Source organism: Oryzias latipes, chromosome 2 (assembly GCF_002234675.1).
Source record: "Oryzias latipes chromosome 2, ASM223467v1".
Taxonomy (NCBI): domain Eukaryota; kingdom Metazoa; phylum Chordata; class Actinopteri; order Beloniformes; family Adrianichthyidae; genus Oryzias; species Oryzias latipes.
The window spans coordinates 7,798,458-7,806,828 of record NC_019860.2 but is presented as its reverse complement, the minus strand read 5'-3'; the positions used below and the strand labels follow the sequence as shown (position 1 = coordinate 7,806,828).

The 8,371-nt window shown below is 37.1% G+C and overlaps 1 protein-coding gene across 1 annotated transcript in view; it reads left to right on the top strand.

Annotated features, from left to right (window-relative positions):
- The window catches only part of LOC110014374 (gastrula zinc finger protein XlCGF57.1), a 526,943-nt gene that overhangs the window by 216,663 nt on the left and 301,909 nt on the right, over window positions 1–8,371 (top strand). The window lies entirely within an intron of this gene.

Sequence of the window (8,371 nt, the reverse complement as noted above, 5' to 3'; positions counted from 1 at the left end):
ATAGAATTCTGAATACAGAACAAACATGTTGCATTCTTTAAAAAATACTAATTATTAATAATAAACACAAAAGGGAATAAGAAATAAAAAGAAACAAAAAAATAAAGAGAAAAGAGAAAATGCGAGAGTAAATCTGTCAGCAGTCCAAAAGATTTACAGATGCTAATTGTTTTTTGAGCTTTTGTATTTTTTGAAGCAGAAATTAAGTTTAAATAATGCTGCAGTTCCAGTTTGAACACAAAGAAATCCGGTTTTTTATTGGAAAATTTTCTTTTGTGTATATGAAATTTAGCGATAAATAATACCATGTTTACACAAAAGAAAGCATCACGGTCTTTGACATCAAAGCTATGAAAACCAAAAAGTATGTTTTTATAATAAAGTTGTATGTCAGCAAAAATAGAATCGGTGATAAATTTGTGAATGTTTTTCCAAAATCTGTATGTAAATTCACAAGACCAGAATAAATGAGAGCAGGTTTCAGGTTGTTTCTGGCAGAAAGTACAACTGGTGTTTATGTCAGCCTTAAATTTCGTTAAATAATGCTTTGCTGGATAAAATCTGTGTAGGGGTTTAAAAGAGATTTCTTTGACTTTATTTGTTAAGAAGTATTTTTGTGGTAAAGACCAGACTTTTTTCCAATCAATGTTAGAAGTGAAATTAGCCCAATAAAAGATAGCTGATGGAACAGAAACTAAATTATCTTGAAACAAAGCTCTGATTTTTGAGTTCAACTGTTTAGTGGAAGTGAAGCAGAAATTACCCAGAGGGGATTTGAGCACATCAGGAGGATGAAGAGTCAGAGGAGGAGCGCTGTAGAAACCCCTGAATAACATGCAAAGCCCAGATGGGACGGCATCAAACACTACTGCAAATTCTTTGGGAGTTATTGGTACTTTATACTGCTTTGTGAAATCTGAGTAGTTATATAATAATCCAGGTTCTTTGAATAATTGTTTGAGGAAAATTATACCATTATTAAACCAATTATTTAAAAACAGAGTTTTCCTTTTATAGACAATATTACAGTTATTCCAGATAATACAACTCTGTGGAGAAAAGTTGTGTTTGTAGATCAGAGCCCAGGCTAAGAGAACCTGTTGATGAAAATTTGACAGTTTCAAAGGGATTTTTGGAATACTATAGTTACAGCACAGCAGGAAGTTCAGGCCTCCTACCTTTGAAAATACAAAATGTGGAATAAAGTTCCAGATAGATGTGGGGTTATTAAGATATTTCTTAATCCAGATTACCTTGAGTGTATTGTTAAGGGCAGTAAAATCAATACAATTTAAACCGCCTTTATCAGAGGTATTTAAAATAACAGATTTTCTGATATAGTGAGTTTTATTTCTCCATAGAAAGTTATATAATATTCTATTAATTGTATTGCAGACTGTGTTATTAACCTGTAGAGATTGAGCTGCATACGTCAAACGAGAGATTCCTTCTGCTTTTGTAAGCAGAACTCTGCCCTTCAAAGACAAATCTCTTTGCAGCCATTGGTTTAGGTTTTTTTTGGTTTTATCTATTATTGGAGAGAAATTTATAGAACATCTGGATTGCATATCTTTAGTGATTTGAATACCAAGGTACGTAACAGATGTTTTTACAGGAATACCTTGGATAGATGTAAGCAAACAGTTTTTAACAGGCAGAATTTCACATTTATTTAAATTAAGGGTAAGTCCTGAAGCTTTAGAAAAGGACTGGATGATATTAATCGCCACAGCTACTTGTGAAGCGTCTCGGAGAAAGAGAGCAGTGTCATCTGCTAGTTGACTTATGAATATTTCCCTCTCAGCCACAATTAAACCTTTTAATGGGCTGAGTTTGATATGTAGGTTAAGGAGTTGAACAGAAAGAAGAAACAGATAGACTGACAAGGGGCATCCCTGCCTTACCCCACGTTTCAAGAAGAATCTAGGAGAAGTTCCGCTGGCGAGTTTTATAGAACTATTACTATTGACATATAAAGTTTGAACAGCATTGCAGAAGAATTGACCAAAACCAAATTTATTTAAAGCAGCAATAATAAAATTGTGTTCTAAAGAATCAAAGGCTTTATAAAAGTCTAAAAAAAGAATGAGACTGTCATCCTGCACGAGTTCTGAGTAATCTAGTATGTCTAAAATTAATCTAATATTGTTTGAGATATGACGATTCTGCATAAATCCAGACTGATTTTCATCAATAATTGTATCTAAGACTGGCTTTATTCTATTTGCAAGAATCAAAGCCAATATCTTATAATCACAATTCAATAAGGTGATTGGTCGCCAGTTATCTAAGGAAAGAGGGTCCTTTCTCGGTTTAGGGATCAAGGTAATCAGTCCCTGAGATAACGTGGGAGGGAGTGCACCCTTGTTAATGCTTTCTTCAAAAACTTTTAATAAAAATGGGGCTAAATTGTCAGAAAACTGTTTATAGAACTCGGCAGTAAGGCCGTCTGTTCCAGGAGATTTATTTATTTTCAGATATTTTATAGCATCTGTAACCTCATTCAAAGAGATGACATCATCACAACAGACTCTGTCCGCTTCACTCACTGGAGTAATATTATTGACAGTGTTAAGAAAGGTAAGGGCAGATGTTGAACAATAGTTGGAAGAATAGAGTTTACTATAAAAATCAGAACAATATTTTGCTATGGTACTTCTATCATCAGAAATGACCCCATTAATATTTAATTGTGAAATAGAATTACTATTGGACTGGTGTTTCTCTAGCCTGAAAAAATAGGCAGAGTTCTGCTCTCCTTCTTCAATCCACCTTCTCCTAGATCGGATAAACGCGCCTTCTGCTTTGCGTTTATAAATGTCATCTAACTTGTGTTGTAAGTCTATTAAAGCTGTTTTATCCGTTTCATCCAGGATATCTGTTGGTTTAGATGTAAGAAGAGCAATCTTCTGTATTACATCTGTCTCAACAGCTCTTCTTTTTTTGTTAAGTCAGAGCTATATTTTCTAAAAAATTTACCAAGTTCGTATTTCAAAAGTTCCCAATTATTACAGAATGAGTGTTCAGCTAGTGCTTTGTTCCAATAAAGTTTTATTAAGAGATGAGTTTCAGAAATCACCTCCAGATGCTCAAGAATGGTACTGTTTAACTTCCAATATGAAGCTTTGGTGCCAGAGGAGCTCGACAAAGGGACGGTTAGATGAATTGTTTTATGGTCTGAAAGCGGTGTGGCATGAATATCTGTTTTAACATTTTTTAAGTCTTTAGAAGTAAGCCAGAAATCAATGCGTGAGTGTCTGGTCTGTGATTTGTTACACCATGTATAAGCTCTTTGGTTTGGATGCGAGTCTCTCCAAGAATCAATTAAATCTAAATTTTGTGCAAACAACTTTATAGGAGAGTTAGAGTCTGGACTCCTGGGAGGCCATCTATCCATAGAATTATCAAAAACTGTGTTAAAATCCCCTCCAAATATTATAAAAGACTTTGGGTATTTAGACAGCCAGTGCAATAAACGTGTTTCTAGTCTATTGAAGAGGAGATTATTTTCTGTTTGAGAGTTGAACCCGTACACGTTGACTAGAATAAAGACGGAATGGGCTACTTCAAGTATCATAAAAATGTAATGACCATCTTTATCGCTGTCAGATAGCAAAACTTTTCCATTGAATCTGTTTTTGAGAATGCAGACACCAGCAGCTCGCTCTGTACCATGTGACATCCACACATCATTTCCCCACTGTGACCTCCAGAAGGATTTGTCTTGTTCAGTTGAGTGGGACTCTTGGATAAAACAAAAATCTGAATTAAACTGCTTACAAAATAAAAAAATGGCTTTACGTTTAACATTGTTTCTTAAACCTCTCGCATTTAAAGAAATAATGGATAAAGACATGAAGTTGAAATAGAAAAAAAGAACAAAAACAAAAGATATTTAGACCAAAGAAGAAGAAAAAAGAAGTTGAGTTAAGGATTTTTGGTCGCTTAGGAACAGAAAGAGGATAAGAACCTGCAAACCATTACAAAAAAAGCTGTGAACTAAGACCCTAACAATAATTATTTCCTTATGAAATAACATCAAAGGGATGGGCGTCATTAGTCCCATCTTACTCATAAGAGTAAATGTTTTAAGAAAAAAATAAATAAAAATAAAACCCACAATGCTGCTACTTGATTCACATTTAAGTATAATGTAATACTTAAAATAACATTATAATGTTATATCAAAAACAAAATTAAAGCAAGATAAAAATTAAAATAAAAAGTAGCAGCTTGAATGCAATAGCTTATGAGCTCAAATAAAATCAAATTTTAAGCAACAGTATCATTTTTGACAAATGTGGAAAATAGCAAAAAACGTTCAGATCCAGCTTTGACATCTGCAGCCTTCGTTAAGGCGGCAGGATTTCTTTACCATTCACAAAGGCACGTCCTCCAACAAAGAACGCCAGCTTGTTCTCCCTCCTGGCTTTCTCCACGGCCGGCCACAGTCGGTTTCTCCGTTCGCGGTCCTCAGCAGACAGATCCTCCGACATCCTCAGGTTGTGTTCTTTCAGGAAGGCAGATTTCTTTGCAGCGCGCCAGACAGCATCGCGGTGAATCCTCGCAGTGAACTGGATGATGATCCCTCTCGGTTGGTTGTTGTTCGGTCTCTTCGGGCCGAGTCTGTGCACCGTATCCACAACATCGGGGAGTTTGTCTTTCGCCTCCGGTAGAACAGACTGGCAGATCTGGATCACTTCTTGCCGCACGTTCTGATTTTCTTTCTCAGCCAAACCGCGAAGTTTCAGATTCCAGCGGTGGGAGTAGCTTTCCAGCTGGGAGATCCTTTTTTCCTGTGTTTCCACGATTGTTTTATGTTTCTCCAGTTGTGCCTCAGCGTGGACCACTCTGTTCTTCATGTCACTGATCTCAGTGCAAACAACATCAACGGAGTCTTTTACAGCTGAGATTTGCATGGAGTTCTCCTGCACAGCTTTTTTCAACTCAGAGATCTCTCTGGAGTTGCCGCTAATTAACTTTTCCAGAGTGTCTGACCTCGAGTTTATCAATTGTGTAAGTGACGAGAGTTGAGAAAGAACAGCCTCTGTCTCCGTTTCTGTGACTTTTCTCAGCTTACCAGCTGGGGAAGCAGTGGGTGTGCAGGGAAGAGCAGGGAAGTCTTCTTCTTCCATTAGGAATGGTTCCGAAACTGCCTCCATGTAGTCATGCATTGAGTCAATTAATTTGACTTTAGCATCAGTAGTCTTACTCGACGCAGACGGCTTTGCAGGTTGGCTAACGTTAGCAGGTTTGCTAACAGAGCCAACACTCGCTAGCGATTTCTTGAGTTCCGTCTTTCTCTTCTCGGCTTTACTCATATTGCTTTGAGAACTATGCAAAAAGTATAAAGAAATTGTAAAGAGGTAAAAAAAATCAAGAAAAGGTCTTTGCTCACCGTGTATTATTACAAAAAACAGTTAGGTTTGCAGAGCTCAGCCAAACACGACTGTTCAGAGCGCCATCTTGGTCACCCCCATCTGGCTGCTAGGTGCCCGGTGGTTCCAGTTGAGGTTAATGGTTGATTTTTGGTCGGGCCCTACTAAAGCCTACCAAACTCAGAGGTCGGGTCCTTTGACCCAGGAATTGAAACTGAAAAAGGTAAGGCACAAGACATACTAAAATACATAAACATAATAAACACAAACAAACCACCCAAAATAATAATGGACTTAACATTGTGTACAGCAGTCTGTGTTGTTATCAGGAACTTGCTCACATGTTTTAAATGGTTGAATGTGTGCACCCACCGAACCAATGGAGTCCTATACTGTTCATAATTAAATAAATAAATATTTAATTCGAAAAATAAATATGACCTCATGCAAATACACAATCAACCAATAAATCTCTCATAAATATATAAAAAGATCATGAAATTGTGAAAAAGCTGCACACAGATTTTAAATTAGCCATTATATTATTCAATACATTTCATTTTGCTTTAAAAACCTGTTCATTATTTTAAAACTGCATTTTTAAATATTCATTTTATTCATGTGGAATATTATTATAATTTTACGTCTTTTTTCAGAACCTCGGATTTCAAAATCAATATTTTCCAAAGTAGCTTTGTTTTTATTTCATGTTGCTGTTTTTCACAATGGCTGATTTATTTCATGAAGAGCTTTTTCAGGAGAATGTCTCTGTCTGTCAATCAGTGAAATTGGGCGGGATCTAAACGCACATTTGCTGATCCCTGGAAATCGACTTATATTCCAGGATACCGGCTAAGCGGAGTACCAGTCAGATGACATATTTCAGCGATATCCGCATCTATCCAACTGTCTGCAGCAAAATATGCAAACATGGATGATTCTGTTTTTGTAGTTTGAGGGTTTCTGTGGACCAAAGGAGCTCCGGTCGTCTACGTCTCAAAGTCCCCCATGAAACACTCCTGACTGTCACGTCATTCACTCAGAGCTCTCCTTTGCTCTGCAGCTAACAGCTCTGCTGTCTGAGCTCACAGATCCAGTCTGACGTCATCGTGCCTTACACTGTGTCGGTTCGTAGGAGGAGGTGAGCTGGCGGACCGACAGTCAGACCGGGCAGCAGCGGATAGCGGAACAAGCCTGCTCGGGCCTCCTGAACCTTAAGATATGTTTTCTATTTTCATTGAGACAATGAATATAATCAGGTCCTCTGGTCTTATTTTTCCCTCTCGGATAAAATGTTGAACCTTTCCTGCGATGACGTTTGTCTTTCTGGTTGTAAAACGCAGCGGAGATCCGGGGTTTGATTTGGGGTTCACTTCCCTGTTCAGACCTCAGAGCGGGGTTATTAAATGATTCATTCTCTATACTTTGGATATACCTTTTTATTATTACTTTTCCGGCGAACTGAACAACAGACCCTTAACTTGCGCTCACACACACTTTTGCGCTGGGCGCTCTGATTTACACGTAATTTAAGACGTAGTTTGACTGCAGGCCTCGCTGGGATGATCTCATGAACTCAAACATGGTAAAATTGTTATCATGTGGAACTATTCAAAATAAATAAATCTGATCTCTTAACACTCTCTGTGTGCATCCATGCATTTTAAGTGAGATAAACACAGCCACAGCTCCAAATGGCTATCAGGCCAATTTCTGGTAACACTGTGGATGTGTTGAGGTGCATACTCCCCCAGTGAGGAGTGGGCTTCGCGCCTTCACGTTCGCTGAAGCATCTTTGATCGATGTAGTTAGGGTGCTGCTGCTCATGTCTGAGTAAAGGAGTAGCCAATCACAAAAGTGTCTCCGCCTTGTCTGGTTTGATTGACAGACAGAGACATTGTCCTGAAAAAGCTCTTCATGAAATAAATCAGTCATTGTGAAAAACAGCAACATGAAATAAAAACAAAGCTACTTTGGAAAATATTGATTTTGAAATCTAAGGTTCTGAAAAAAAGATGTAGAATTATAATAATATTCCACATGATTAAAATGAATATTTTAAAATGCTGATTAAAAATAGTGAACAGGTTTTTAAAGCAAAATGAAATGTATTGAATAATATAATGGCTAATTTAAAATCGGTGTGCAGGTTTTTCACAATTTCATGGTCTTTTTATATATTTATGAGAGATTTATTGGTTGATTGTGTACTTGCATGAGGTCATATTTATTTATTGAATATTTGCATGAGGTTAGGCCTGCACAATATACTGCAAATGTATCGTTATCGCAATATCCAGCTCTGCAATATGCATATCGCAAAAGACGGCGAATATTGCAATAAATCGCAAACCCAAAATGTGTTAAAACAATCTTCTAGCAGCTTGAAGCATTTAACTAAGCAAATAAATCCCTTTATGCTTTGACCAATCAGATGGAGGCCTTCCCATTGTTGACCAATCAGATGGAGGCCTATTATGTTAGATGTTTGTCCCCCATGTCGATGAGGGTCATATGGAGTATAATTTTTAAACTGTTGCAATGAAATGGGAATGATGTTTTTGTTTATTTTTCTATTTGTTTATTTACCGCAAATTATATCGTTATCGCAATATTGATCACTAATATCGCATATCGCAAGTTTTCCTCATATCGTGCAGCCCTACATGAGGTCATATTTATTTACTGAATTAAATATTTATTTATTTAATTATGAACAGTATAGGACTCCATACCATCCAGCATTAGCTTGGTCCCTGATTATATGATGTGTGTGTATGTTTGAGTTCCCGTGTGGAGTTTCAGTCAGGGGAAACTGCCACACTTTCTCTGGTCAAAAATAGGGTTGAGCACGGGTGTTTCTTTTTGCCTATGTGTCCTTTCATCTGGCCGTTTTGGTTTTTCACCCTTAGTCATTTCTTCCCGTTGTGTTTACTTCTTTTTAGCACCATGAGTGTGGGAAAGGAAGGGATGACATCTGTGCGATGTACAAT